We start from the raw sequence: 12960 nt of genomic DNA on the forward strand, positions 1-12960 counted from the left end.
TGTCAGGAGATCAACACTTAAAAACTCACCTAATTTTTATGGAAATCTGGGGGAAAGCCTGTTCTCTTTAGAGTATTCCAGTCTTATCACTGCAATTACAGGCCTTAGTCCACAAGTTATGAGTACAGATCACTGCCACCTGCATGGAAGCCCATCCTTCACCTTATGTAAATGTTGCCTTTGAAAGCTTAATTATGAAAGAGTTGCCAGTACACAGTCGAGAGGCACGAGAAGTGATCTGAACAGATTAAATGCAGGTGAATGTTATGTTTTGCACATAGTTGTAATATTCATCGCTTGGTAATTGCTGAAGGATGTCAGAGTGAGCTTAATTCCTCTAGCAGTTGTATGTAGGATAGAGTTTTGCCCCCCAATACACTTACGCAATCCTACTGTGCCTAAATAGATACTGAAAGTGTGTTTAAGAGAAGGGATTTGGGAAAGTGCTTGTCTCATTTGATGAGGCAGGACCTCAGTAGCTCAGTGTGTGCAATTATTTGTGCCAGCTGTGAGGAGTGCTCTTACATATTGGGGGATGTTCTGAGTAGTCAGGTAAGGTCCTGACCCCACAAACCTCTCTGGGAATGCTTCAAATAATGAGCTAGACTTAATTATTTCATTTAATATGTACAATGTGAAGAAGGAAACAGAAGTTAGAGAATCTGAATGTTTTTTGCTTGAATATTGCCAATCCCCATTTTTATGTATTTGTAATTTGCTATTACAAAGTATTAAAGTGACATTTAATTCCCCCTGGCATTTTGCTTTTTTAGAAATTAAAGCAGCCCTCTCAGCACTGCATTGAAGTGAGTGCACCCATACCAATGGGAGCTCTGAGCACAAAACCTCATCAGCTGTGTAATAATCCTTACAAGATTTGTAGTATGGAGAATTCCCTCAGGAGTGCTGTCCTCCATCCCATGGAATGGATCCTTGTTCTTTTGCAGAACTGATAAGGGACAACACTGTTTGTTTGGACAAGCAGAAACAGAAAGAAAAGGCACCTGTACTTTCTGTTTCGTTTTGTTGGGATTTTTTGTTGTTTGCTTTTGGATCACTCATCTCAGTTGAATTCAGTACTTCATTCTTTTTCTCCTGCTGCCCCTGTTTTCCAAGTTATCAGCTTCTCTCAAGGGTCCTGTAATTTTTAGAGCTTTTCTTAAATCTTCATCTCCTGGAGCCATTTCAGCTGTGATATTTTAAAAATTAAGCTTAACCTTTAAAAACTAAGCCTGCAGAAGCTGTATCAGAGATGACTGAAGACAAATTGAAAAGCAGGGACCTCTTGACAGTGAGTGGCATCAGAGCTTCCAGTGAGCTGGAAGTCACAAGTTTGATCAGGAGTGATTTTGGGGTTATTTTCTTGTGGGAATGAAGTTTATATGGTCATGTCATGTAGGCAGAGGTATATCTGAGGGTGTATCCATGTTGTTTAATAATGTTTGAATCTACTGGTTTACTCCAGACAGGATTAAATCTGACAGAATAATTTAGTTCCTGTGACTTTCATGAAAATAAGTTGTGGAGCAGGGAGGATGTATCATGTTCTCCCCTAATCATGGAAAATCTGCAGCAGAAAGTTTTGGGCAACAGCATGCACTGGCCAAAGAGAAATCCTAAATAAATCACAACTTTGGAAGAGATTTCAGTTAAAACTTGCACCTTACACCCTAAAGTTAACAAACCATGAGGCCCAGATGTGTGGGGAACCAGGCTTCCTTCATTCTGATAACAAGCTTTAATTTCAAGGGAGTTAAAACATCTACTGAAATCACATAAAGAGTAAAAAGCTGAGAAGAGTAATGGATGGAGTAACTTTAACTACAAAGGCGACCAAAATATGGGATTACTAGGGTGAGGGGGAACAGCAGATGAGGAATTTCTACACCTGTTGTGCATGAGGGGGGAGCTAAGGAATAGAAAGTCAGGAAGGGAAGGAAAAGCAAAAGGAAGCAGGAGGAGAAAAGAAAATTCAAGTTGGGAAAAGCATCAAGAAAGGCTTTGAAGATCACTGGGAGGAGAGATTAAACAGAAACTAAATTAGTTTTAATTTAATCTGTTCGCTCTCAGAAGAAATCAGTGAACTCCCATCCAAAGAAGTGCAGGCGAGGCAGAAGGAGAACAAAGGGGTTGCAGGGAGAATCAAATTTGAAGAAGAGGCAGGTCTGGACATGGGAAGCAGTTAATTTTAAGCACTGTTTAGTGAATGTGTCACTAATGAATGTGTCAGGGATAATGAGAGCTGAAACTTGTGGTAGGAGCAGCCAACCTGGCCACAGGAGCTGTATGAGAGGTGCTGTTACACAGCACAGGAGCGGAAACAGAGATTCTCCTGTGAATGAGACAAACTAAGAGTTGGTTGGGTTTGTTGTTTTTTGGGTTTTTTTTTTCCTAATCTTGTTTAAATAAATCATTCCCATTGAGATTGAGCCACAATTTACCCATCTGAGCAACCTGGATTAGCACAGCTCAGTTCCACCCTCTCTGCTTGGTGCAGAAGTTCCCTCTCTGCTCTCAAGCCCGATGTCCACATGGCTCTGACTGTGCAGGGGAAAATGGCAATGGAAAAGGAACCCCTGAGAAGGCTCCAGGCAGTCTGGCAAGGGGATGGAGCAACTGTTTTGTCAGTGGACAAATGGTGGCAGTGTGGACAGGGTGACAAGATTCCTGAAGCAACTGTGTTGGCTGGACACAGCAGTGACGTGCAGGGGACTGAGGGCAGACCTGGCTTGCGGGAACATTTAAGTAGCTGTTCCTATTGCCAAACTATTTGCCAGACCTTTAAAAAGTGGCCTAGCCCAGGAAAGTGTTCTGCAAAACCAAAAAAAAAAAAAAAAAATAGTTTGCTTGCTACTGTTAAACCAGGGAGAGAGACATGGACCATGAACAAAGGTAGGGTATTCCCAGTTTAATGGGAACAGGATAATCAAGTAGATTCCCAGTGGCGGCTTTGCAGAGGGAGTACAAGACCTGAAAGCAAAACTGCTTTGGGTTTAAACTGAGCTCCCTAAAATGAGATTTGCTTTTTATGTGGCACTTTCTTCCTCCCCTTGCTCTCTGTTCTCAAAGCCAGCAAGGTGATGTGGGGATGATCATCCAGAAGCCTTGAGAACGAAGAACAAGGTGGAGATGACAGATCCATCACCTGTGACATGCATGACTCAAAGCATCCCAGCCCTTTTGCACTGCAGTCACTTTTTAAATATCCCAACAGCAAAACGGCCAAGCCATAGGGCACCCTCCCGAAAGCACATTCCTGACACTTGTATAGGAATGGTTTGGGAAAAGGGGGAATATTTAACAGCGGGAAGAAGCTGTGACAGCAGTGGTTCCTCCCTGGCGGAGTTTCAGTAGAAAACACCCGTGTGGCCAGCATCTTTATTTCAGGGCATGGCAGGACCCGAGCAGCGCCCGATCCGCGGGCAGGATCCTGAGGGACAGCGCAGCTCCGCCCTCACTCAGACCCCGCAGTTCGGGGGTTTGGGGAGAACGGGGGGCGCAGCTTTGGAGCTGGAAGGGTCGCAGGGCTCAGCCGGGCAGCTTCACCCCACACAGGCCGCAGGAGAAGTTCCTGGGACAGCCTGTGAGGAGCCTCCAGCGCGGCTCCCGCACTCGGGGCTCCCCGGGGGGCGGCTCCCGGGGGCACCCCACAAGGCGCGGGGGGCCCGCAGCTCCAACAGCCGAGGCAAGGGACTCCCCCATGCCCGGGGAGCAGCGCCCTGAGGCGACCCCAGAGCGAGCACCAAGCGCTGTCCGACGGAACGCGGCACAAACCCGACCGCCGCCGCTCCCCTCATGGCGGAGCCACTTGGTATCTCCCTCCTCCCCCCACCCCTAGCAGTGGTTTCACCCCCCCGCCTCACACACGGCGAGGGGCGTGGCCTCACCCTCACGGCTTTCCCCGCCCTCTCATCCATATTCATGAGGGAGAGACGGGCGGCCCCAATGCGGAGGGGCGGTGCACCCAAGCCCCGCCCCCGAGCGATGAATATTGATGAGGCGCGCCGTGGCGTCGGGGGCGGCGCGGGCGGTGATTGGCCGGGCGCGGCGGCGCGCGGTGACGCGCGCGGCGGCGGTGCGGGTCCCGATTGCTGCAGCCGCTTGTCAGTGTGACGAAGATTGGCACCCGAGGTAAGCGCTGTCACTCAAACCCCGCTCCAGCCCCGCCGTCCATCACGGCGCGCCCGCCGCCCGGGCACGGCCGCACCGGGGAAGCGGCAGAGCGGCTGGGGAAGGGGCGAGCGGGGCGGCGGCGGCGGCGAGGGGAGAAAGGGGCACCCGCGCTCCGCCGCCGCTCGCACGGAACGGGGGGTTTAAGGGGCGGTGGCGGGCGCGGGGAGGGGAAGGAGGGGAAAAGCGGGGAGGGGTGTGGGGGGAGGGAGCGAAGCGAGGAAGGTTCTGGAACGGCCGCCGTGCGCCCGTTGTGTCCCGGCGGGGGCGCGCGCGGGGAGGGGACGCGGGAGCGCGCGCGGGTCCGCGCGGAGGAGAAGGAGGAGGAAGAGGAGGAGGAAGGAGATGGGGGCGATGGGATGGGGGGGGAAGCAGGGAAGGGAGGGAAGGAGGGAGAGGAGGCGACGCGGTGCTTAAAGGGGCAGCGCCGTGCCGGCCGCTCCTCGGAGGCGGGGGGGAAACGGGGGTCGCTCCGGGGCCGCAGCTGCTGCTCCCCGCTCTCCTCCTCTCCCTGCTGCCATCCCGCTGCCCCGGCACACCTGCCCTGCCCGGGGGGAGCCGGAGACGTCCCCCGCTTTGGGGGATGCTCCCTGCTCTGAGGGATGTCCTCCCGCTTCGGGGGATGCTTCCCCCGCCTCCCGGTCACAGCGAGCGGGGCCCGGCCGGGTTTGTCCCTCGCTCCCGGCTCCGTTTCGCCGTGACCCCGCGCTCTCCCGGCCGGGCTGCGAGCTGACACCTTCCCCGCAGCCAGGCCCGGGGCTGCCGGGTGTTTACGCGGCCGCAATTAGGAGCTGAGACTTGACACTGGCCAGAGGCCCTGCTGGGGATGTGTGTAAACAATAATAAATCAAGCGCTGGTTTTATCCCCGAGTATTGCTGAGCCGCGTGTCCCAGCTCTCATGGAGCAGCCCCTGGCTTTCCTTCGCTCCCACCGCGCCGGAGTTGGTCAATTAACAATATAACAATATGAGTAGTTAACACGTTCCTGTGATAATTCTTTGTATAGCTTGTTGCTATTTTAAAGTATATAATTTATTAAATATTTTATTAAATGGTGATATGTAGTGGAATTTTGTAGACAGGTCACAGTGTTGGTTTATTTTTTTAATCTGCTGCTGCTGAAGTTTTAGTCCCTTTTTGCAGTTTTGTCTGAGTAAATGGTGTGGTTTAGGGAGGGAGAATCCCAGAATGGTTTTAGTTGGAGGAGACCTAAAAACTCATCTTGTTCCAGCCCCCTGCTATGGGCAGGGACACCTTCCAATATCCCAGGTTGCTCCAAGCCCGAATGTCCAACCTGGCGTTGGACACTTCCAGGGATGGGGCAAATAATTTATTAGGGGAGTAAATAATTGGGCATTAAATATTTTTTTCCTAATACAAGACACTATATCTGGTATGAAACCCTTAAAAGTGAATAAACTGCTGGTTTGTTGGCTTTTTTCCCCCCCCCCTTGCATTTGAGTGCTGCCAGGCAAGATTCATTTTTTTGTCCTTGCCCCTCTTTGGAATAGGTTGTGAGCATTCCATTAAACAGATCCCAGGAACAGGGAACATGGCATTGTGTTCTGGATGTTGGAAAACACTTGGGCCAAAATCCTGTGGAGGAAAGCAAGAGGCTGTAGGTCACTCTCAAAGTATGCTAAATATCTCATTTATGTTTTTTTTTTTAACTAAAAAAAATCCTTTCTTAGTTTTTACAAAAAATTGCACATTTAGTTAGTTCCTAATTTTATTCTCGAGCATGCTCTTGCACAAAATTTCATTAATGTAGATTGTTTGATGAGGGGAATTGTAACAAGTGTGGCTTAGGAAATGCACCCATCCTGCTGTTCTCCATACTGTGCCCACACTCCCAGGCTGTTCCCTGTCCTCTGTGGGGTATAATTGTTCATGGGCTGTGGGGTTACATCCCTTAGCTGTGTCTGGGTGGTGTGAGATGGCTTCTGCAGCTGGATGGAGCCCTGGTCAGCCCCTGTTAGCTCCATGTGTGAATTTTATGGATTACACTCAGCCAGGAAACAAGATGTGATTGTATCAGAAATCCATCCTTACATGGATTTCCAGGCTCTGTCATTGCTACACTATCAAATGCATTTTGAGTGCATTTTCTGTCAAGTAAAATTACAGATTTATCATTTTCTGAGTGTGTGTAATCACATACAGAATCATTACATTCAAATTTTCAAAAATTTCTGATGGAAAAAAATCCCCCAAACACTTTACATAATCTATTCAAAATAATTATTTTTCTCACAAATGTTCTATCTTCAGTTTATTTTATGAACTATAGAGTATATTTTTTTTCACTGTCACCACTTGACATATTTTCTTGTCATCTCATAATTGAAGTATCCACAGGAAAACTTCAGTGTAGGTTTTACTGTGTTTTCTTTACATAATCTCCAGTTCAGTGGTGAAAGGCAGAGCTCAGTGTGCTGCAGTCACAGGGTAAAAAGGGAAAATAACAGAGTAAAAAGGGAAACTCACAGGGCAAAAAGGGAAAGTCTGAGATTTTGGAGGCTCAGATCATTTCTCATTGATCTGCCCAGTGGATTTTGGCCATGCATTTTTTTAAATGTATTTTTCTGAATTTTTTTCTTGTTACCATTTCCCATCTGCTGATAGAAAACCCAAGAATTCATCACATTTTAAGTACATTGTTGTTGTTCTTAGGGTTGGTGGGGATTTTGTTTTGTATTTGGAAATTTCACTTTGGCATGTAAAAAGTCAAGCTGGTATTAAGTACTTACAGCTTTGATTTGTACTCTTAATGCAATTTATAATATTTGGGTTAAATAAAAATAACATTTTAAAGCTAAATCCTTGCAATTTTCCATGATAGGACTGAAAGGAGTTTAGAATGAATTAAATAAAAATTTAATTTATTTTAAGTGCTTTAGTCTTATAAAATGGTAAGTCTTCTGGAAGCTGTTTTTCTTCTTCAGAATTTTTCAACTGTATTTTTTCCAAGCTTTCCAACTGTAAATGCAGTGCTCTAACGAATCCCTAATAATTCTGATTGCTACCACAGCAAGTTTGGGAGTGTTCAGGAGCAATTCCATTTCCTGGAAAAGAGGAACTTTGGTGGAATGAAACCCTGTGTTAGTGACCAAGGGTGGCTGATCACAGAGCCACCACTGTGCCACTGGAACTGCCTGTTCTAATGGCCTGGGAATGTCCTGAGAGGAGCAGCCCAAATTGTATTTCAGAATATTATGTCGTGGTCTGGCAGCCAAATGTTGCCTCTGCAAAACTGGCACATATGTGAAAGCTTACAGTAAAGCAGATTAATTTTTTTATTTTGGTCTAAGTAAGACCAAATGCAATTTTTTTGTGTGAAATTAAAAAATGTTGCAAATGTTACTTGTCTAGCAGCAGCAGCAGCAGCAGCTGGTTACTTCACTTCTCACTTGTTCAAAGAGTCTGTAAGTTTAAAAATGAGAAATCTCAGAGGGGTTTATTTTGCTACAGCTCAGTGCTGTACAAAATGTAAAACAACTTACTGCTCCTCTAAGCAAGAGGATTCCAAGAGCAAGGAGAAAAAGCTGCTGATGGAGTTCTTTCATTTGCTTACTTGAGGCCAGATGTTGCCAGAATCTTTTACCCAGACCATTTTAGATGTCCCCAAGGGAGTTGAACAGTGAAATATTCACACTTGTGGCAGGTTCTTCACTTTGCTCACTGTGAGGTGGTTTCATGCCAGAACTGTGGAACATGGGATTCATCAGGTAGATCAGGGGTGGAAAATAAAAAAATGACACTGTGGATCTGGAAATGCCAGTTTTGTTGTTATGGCACATTTTTATCAAGCTGCTGAGGGGCAGTAACTTGGTTCTCCTGCCAGCACTGAGGGGATCCCATGTCATATGTGGCACTGGGAGGGAAATGTGGGTGCTAGAAATGGAAATAAAACTCAAACCTTGTGCTGGCATGGTTGGTTCTCATCCTCCACAGGAACACAGTGTTTGGGGTTTGATGTGGCAGCTGCTCCAGGCTGTGCTGTTCTCATTTTTTAGTACCTAGATGTACAAGAGGTATTTGCTGTTAAACCTGAGGGCTGTTAAGTACACAGAGAGTCAAAAGGTGATTTTTGAGAATGGGAGCTGAGTGTGATGATCACAGACTGTTCCTCACCCTGCTGTACCCAGGGATCTGCAGCTCTCCTTGCAGCTAATGGGAAATTCAAGCAAAAAGTAGAATATGGCAGCTTGTTTCTAGTATACTGAAAGAGGGATCCATTTCTTTTAAACCTCCAAATTCCAATTTTTATTTTATTGGTGAGGTTTTGGAATTGCCTGTGTTTTTTCTTGATAGCAGAAGAAGCTAGGAAGTGTGGCTGTACTTCACATCCTGCTTGGCTTTTTATGAGTTACACAGCAAACAAAGCAAAGGGAAAAGGATATTATCATACTTGCTGAAAAATAAAGCCCAAGCCTTTTATATTCCAAGGAAACAGAGGCAATTAAAGAACAGAAAGTGGATCTTTACATGTTTTTGACACGCCTAGAGAACAGGAGAATGAAAATGTGTGTGCTGTGTTGTATGATTTTGTAACTGAAGAACTTTTGGGTCAGTCTGTGATCACTTAATTTATGTTTTATGTGGTCTAGACCATGATAGTAGCAATACTAGAAGGAAGATTACCTGGTTATCTTTTATTATTATTATTATTATTATTATTATTATTATTATTATTATTATTATTTTGAGGTGTTGGTTTCAGTAGCTTAATTCTTAGTCCTACTGAAATTTGCCACGATGAATATGTTTGAGCAGGGTTGTTCTGCCAACTTAAAAATGACTCAGCATCTTGAGAATGACTCTAAGTAAATATGTTCATTTATAAGAAAGGCAGGATTCTTCTTATTTAAGAGCTTATCAGCAGCTGAGTTGTGGATTTTAGTGTTGCAGAAGGGAAAGGATTATAAGCATTCACATGGAACATTTGGCTGCTCATTGAGAACCTCCAACAGACCAAAACCTCTTGGAAAACCTGCTTTAGATGGTGCTGGGCAAATATTTATAATCTAAATTACCTGAATATTCTGTGAGTGTCCTCCTGTCTGTTGGTCCTTGCATGTCACCTGTCTGTGCAGGCATCACCTGGGCCAAGCAGTTCAGCATGATGCAGCTCACAGCAGCAGGTGATGAGTAAGTTTAACCCTAAATTGTGTTTTTTTTACCCCAGAACACTTGGGCAGCAGTCATAACTCCAGGGAGGATGGAGACTTGTGTTTGGGAGAGGTGGGAAGCAAGAGTGGAGCAGGAAAGGAAGAGTTTTTATTTCATCCTCATTTTAAAAAGAAAATAACAGTTCATTTTAACACCTAAACTCAGTAGCAAAACAAAGCTAATTGTTCAGGTTTGGCCAAATGTTGGAGTCAGAACAGGGAAGATTCTGGAAAAGTTTGTGATGGATTGGAATTGGATTTCACAGAGCGTTGCAGGGCCAGGATTTTCTGTCACTTTCAGGTCCAAGTTAATGCTTGATTCATTAATGGGGTTGTTATTCCAGAAATCATTAAAGATATAAAAATTAAATAATGGTAAGGGAACATCTTGGTCTTGATGAATTGTTTAATCGCCAAAAATGTGTAGAGGGCATTTTCTTATCCATTCAACATCCAAAGTCCATTTTAAATGCATTTATTATTTAAATAAAAACTCCTGTTAACCCTTCAATGTACTTCAACAGCATCAGGAATTCACCCCTTCATAGAATAACTGGAAACTTTTATGGTTTTATAATAAAAAGGTTGGAAAACATAACATATGCTTAGACAAACTGCTCACATTGTAAAGTATTCAATAGCAATAAAGGCAGAGAGACTGGTGGTTATTCTGTGTCTTCCTTATGAAACCACAAAATATAAACACAAAACAAGATTCATTTCACTCATAGTTTATTGGGTGCTGATGCAAATCATGATTAAAATAGGATTTCCTGTTGCTTTGGATTAATTTGCCTGGAAGGAGATGGTTGCATGAGTGTCTCCAAAATTAGGAAATTTGGGATGTGCTCATGTGGAAACTCCAAAGGCTTCAGTGGCAGAGGGATGGATTTGTGTCTGGGGCATAAGCAACTCATGTTTATCCATATGGGGAATGCCAGAGAAATGATGAGACTGGTGGAGTTCTCACCTTTTTTTTCTGTTTATTGAGTTGTTTTTGTCTTTTTTTAATGAAATTTGGTTTGAAAAAGTACTTAAATATCAGTAAGCAGGAGCTGTACAGGATCAGTTCCAGCTGTGGAAGTGCTGATACACATCCTCTGGGATGTAAGGAGTGTTTGGAATCTTTCCAATGCCACCCTTCTGTCACAAGAGCAGCAGGGCAGATGTGACACCATCTTCCTGATTTTTGGGTCCAACATGTTCTGAAAGCACATTGGGTAAAAACTGAGGGCAAAATCTCCTTCTCTGTCCTGTGACAATAAATATGTGTGAGGATTCATGATGTGAGTGTGAGGATTCTCATGCTGGACCCATAAAGTCCTTCTGTTTGTAGTGTTAAGAATACAGAAAAAAAAAGGAATCTTCTTTTATTATGTGAATATTGATGATGGATGAAAAAGTGATGGGAAATATTTTTGCTCCCTCATACCCTAATCCCTCAAGAGTCTTGGAACAATTAAAGAGGGAGGTTTCCTTTCCCCAAAGTTTTGTTTTTCTCTTGCCAAAATTGCTGTTTAGTCCCCTAAATTCCTTACTATTACTTTATGGGGCTAATAAAGCAGGGTCAAATTGCAGTGTGAATTGGGTGGGAGAAATGAGATGCTGCAGGAAGTTCCTTGAATTTGAGGATCTTTCCATAGTCAGAAGAATGAGGATTCTATTTTGCAGAAGGTAGGAGAGCAACTTGAGGATTTCCTTCCAGAATTTCAAGAGCTGCCTGAGTGCAGGGTCCCTGGCATACATCATTTTATGACTGGATTGAGTAGAATTCCTCATCTTTCTCATCCTAGTTAAGAAGGACTGTGGTAGATTGGTGATGACATGGAATCAGGAATGTGAGCCATGATTTTGCACCTTTCCCTATAAATATGCTGGTGTACCCACCAAGGATATGTGCAGAATCAGGAGCTGGAGTTCTTCACTCCAAGATCCCCTCAGTTTTATTTCTTTTGTTGTGTCTGGAGAAATTTCTATGATCTATGCATCCTTAATATTCATTTTATCAGTTAACAGCATATGCAATTTTTGCTTATAATGTGTCACTTTTATTTTTTTAATTTGGTACTTGCAAATAGGAGAATTTATAGGATTAAATGTAACAAAAGCAGAGTTTAAACAAAGAGTGAGTTGCTAAAAGAGCACAAATCTTGCAATGAGTTGGTTTGTTGTGGGTCATGCTGTGTGACAGTGTGTGCTGGTGCTTGGGAGGTGGCCTGTGGTGTGAATACTTTGTATGGATTGTGAAGATCTGAGATGGAGGGATATGAAAAGAGGATGCTAGGAAAGATTAATGGGATAACAAAGCAGTGGATGCACTGTTGGAGAGGCCTTGCTGAATAAAGTCACTATTACATAGCATCTCTGTTCAAAATCCTACATGTAAGGAAAGGTTGATGGTAGCTTGGGGTGTAGCCTGTATTTCTGCAGAAATTCAACTTTAGTTGTGGATTTTAATTTATTTTTAATTTTCCATTTCTTAAAAGTATAATTTGCATTCATTTTTTTAATGTAGTCTCATATTCATCAAGATTAACATATAAATAACTCTATTGCAGCACCAAACAATAAAGGGAACAAAGTGACACAGAATAAATCTCATTTTACTGCAGCCCAAAATTGGTTTTGTGGCTTTTTAGGGCTTGGCTCCCAGGGCAATTGCCAGCATAGTTGTTGTAGAGTAACTGAGTGGCTGTGTCTGTGTGATGGAATCCCTGAGGCTGATGTTATGTTCCTGAACAGGAACATTGTCTTTCTTAAAAGTATAATATTCTAAATAATGACTGTACTTTTAAAGTACATGAGACAGAGGAAATGGAAACTACCTTGGGTGCTGAATGAGAACATTCTAATTGAGCACATTTTTAATAAACTTGTCTGCATCAACTTCAGATTGATTTGTTTGTCTTAATTTCTGTGAATGACTGTGCGTGGCCAGGTCAGTGGAGATGGAGATGAACTGCAGCAAAGGTGGGATGAATCCTGGCTGTTGGCATGTGTGCTCTACTTACTGCTTCATTATTTGAATCAATTTTTGCCATCATTATTTGAATCTATAAAAATACATGGATCTTAATGTCTGCTGATATTTGTTCATGTGAATGTGCTCACAGGTGTTTGCTCCCTGTGATGTGAAATGCAGAATGAGAGGGTGACTCAAATGAGGGCTCTTCAGTGCTTGAATGAACAAGTTCCTATTTGACTTTGTAGTTAAAATCCCAGTGCTGATTCACCTTCTTAGAGACAAAGCAAGTTGTCCTTTGTTTTGGTTTCATAGTTAGGTATTTTTATTATGATTGGCGTTACTTTAAAGCTTGTGTGCAATAGGAATTAAAGGAAAACAAAAATTGGCAATAGCAAGGGCAGGTGAAGACTCCACAGTGCCTGGGTGTTGTGTCCACACTGTAACAGGTGTATCTGCTCCCTCTTCCTTTTCCCACTGAAATATTTAAGACATCATCATCTGCAAGCTCAGGCTTTCCTGTCTGATATGTTTTAGGGTTCAGCAGTATTAAATGTTGCCCAGTGTCTCTTTGAAATGGGCAATATCACTGCTACATCCTCTGGCTCTTCTCAGCCACATCCTTCCCTCTGCAGCAGCTTTCACCCAGACCTGCAT

General features: G+C 43.9%; 1 protein-coding gene across 2 annotated transcripts in view; it reads left to right on the plus strand.

The window, feature by feature from the left end:
• The first annotated feature begins 4057 nt into the window (after positions 1–4057).
• The window catches only part of PKNOX1 (PBX/knotted 1 homeobox 1), a 37527-nt gene continuing 28624 nt past the window's right edge, over positions 4058–12960 (plus strand). Inside the window, exon 1 of one of the 2 annotated variants that reach the window (XM_054291265.1) lies at positions 4058–4131. The gene's annotated coding sequence lies outside the window, so the exon portion shown is untranslated. Of the gene's footprint in view, positions 4132–5611; positions 5789–12960 lie in introns of those variants that run through there. The other variant, XM_054291266.1, reaches the window with a different exon arrangement.

This window comes from Melozone crissalis, unplaced genomic scaffold (assembly GCF_028551555.1).
Source record: "Melozone crissalis strain CALT ecotype California unplaced genomic scaffold, PUWL_Pcris_2 ptg000090l_1, whole genome shotgun sequence".
Lineage (NCBI taxonomy): Eukaryota > Metazoa > Chordata > Aves > Passeriformes > Passerellidae > Melozone > Melozone crissalis.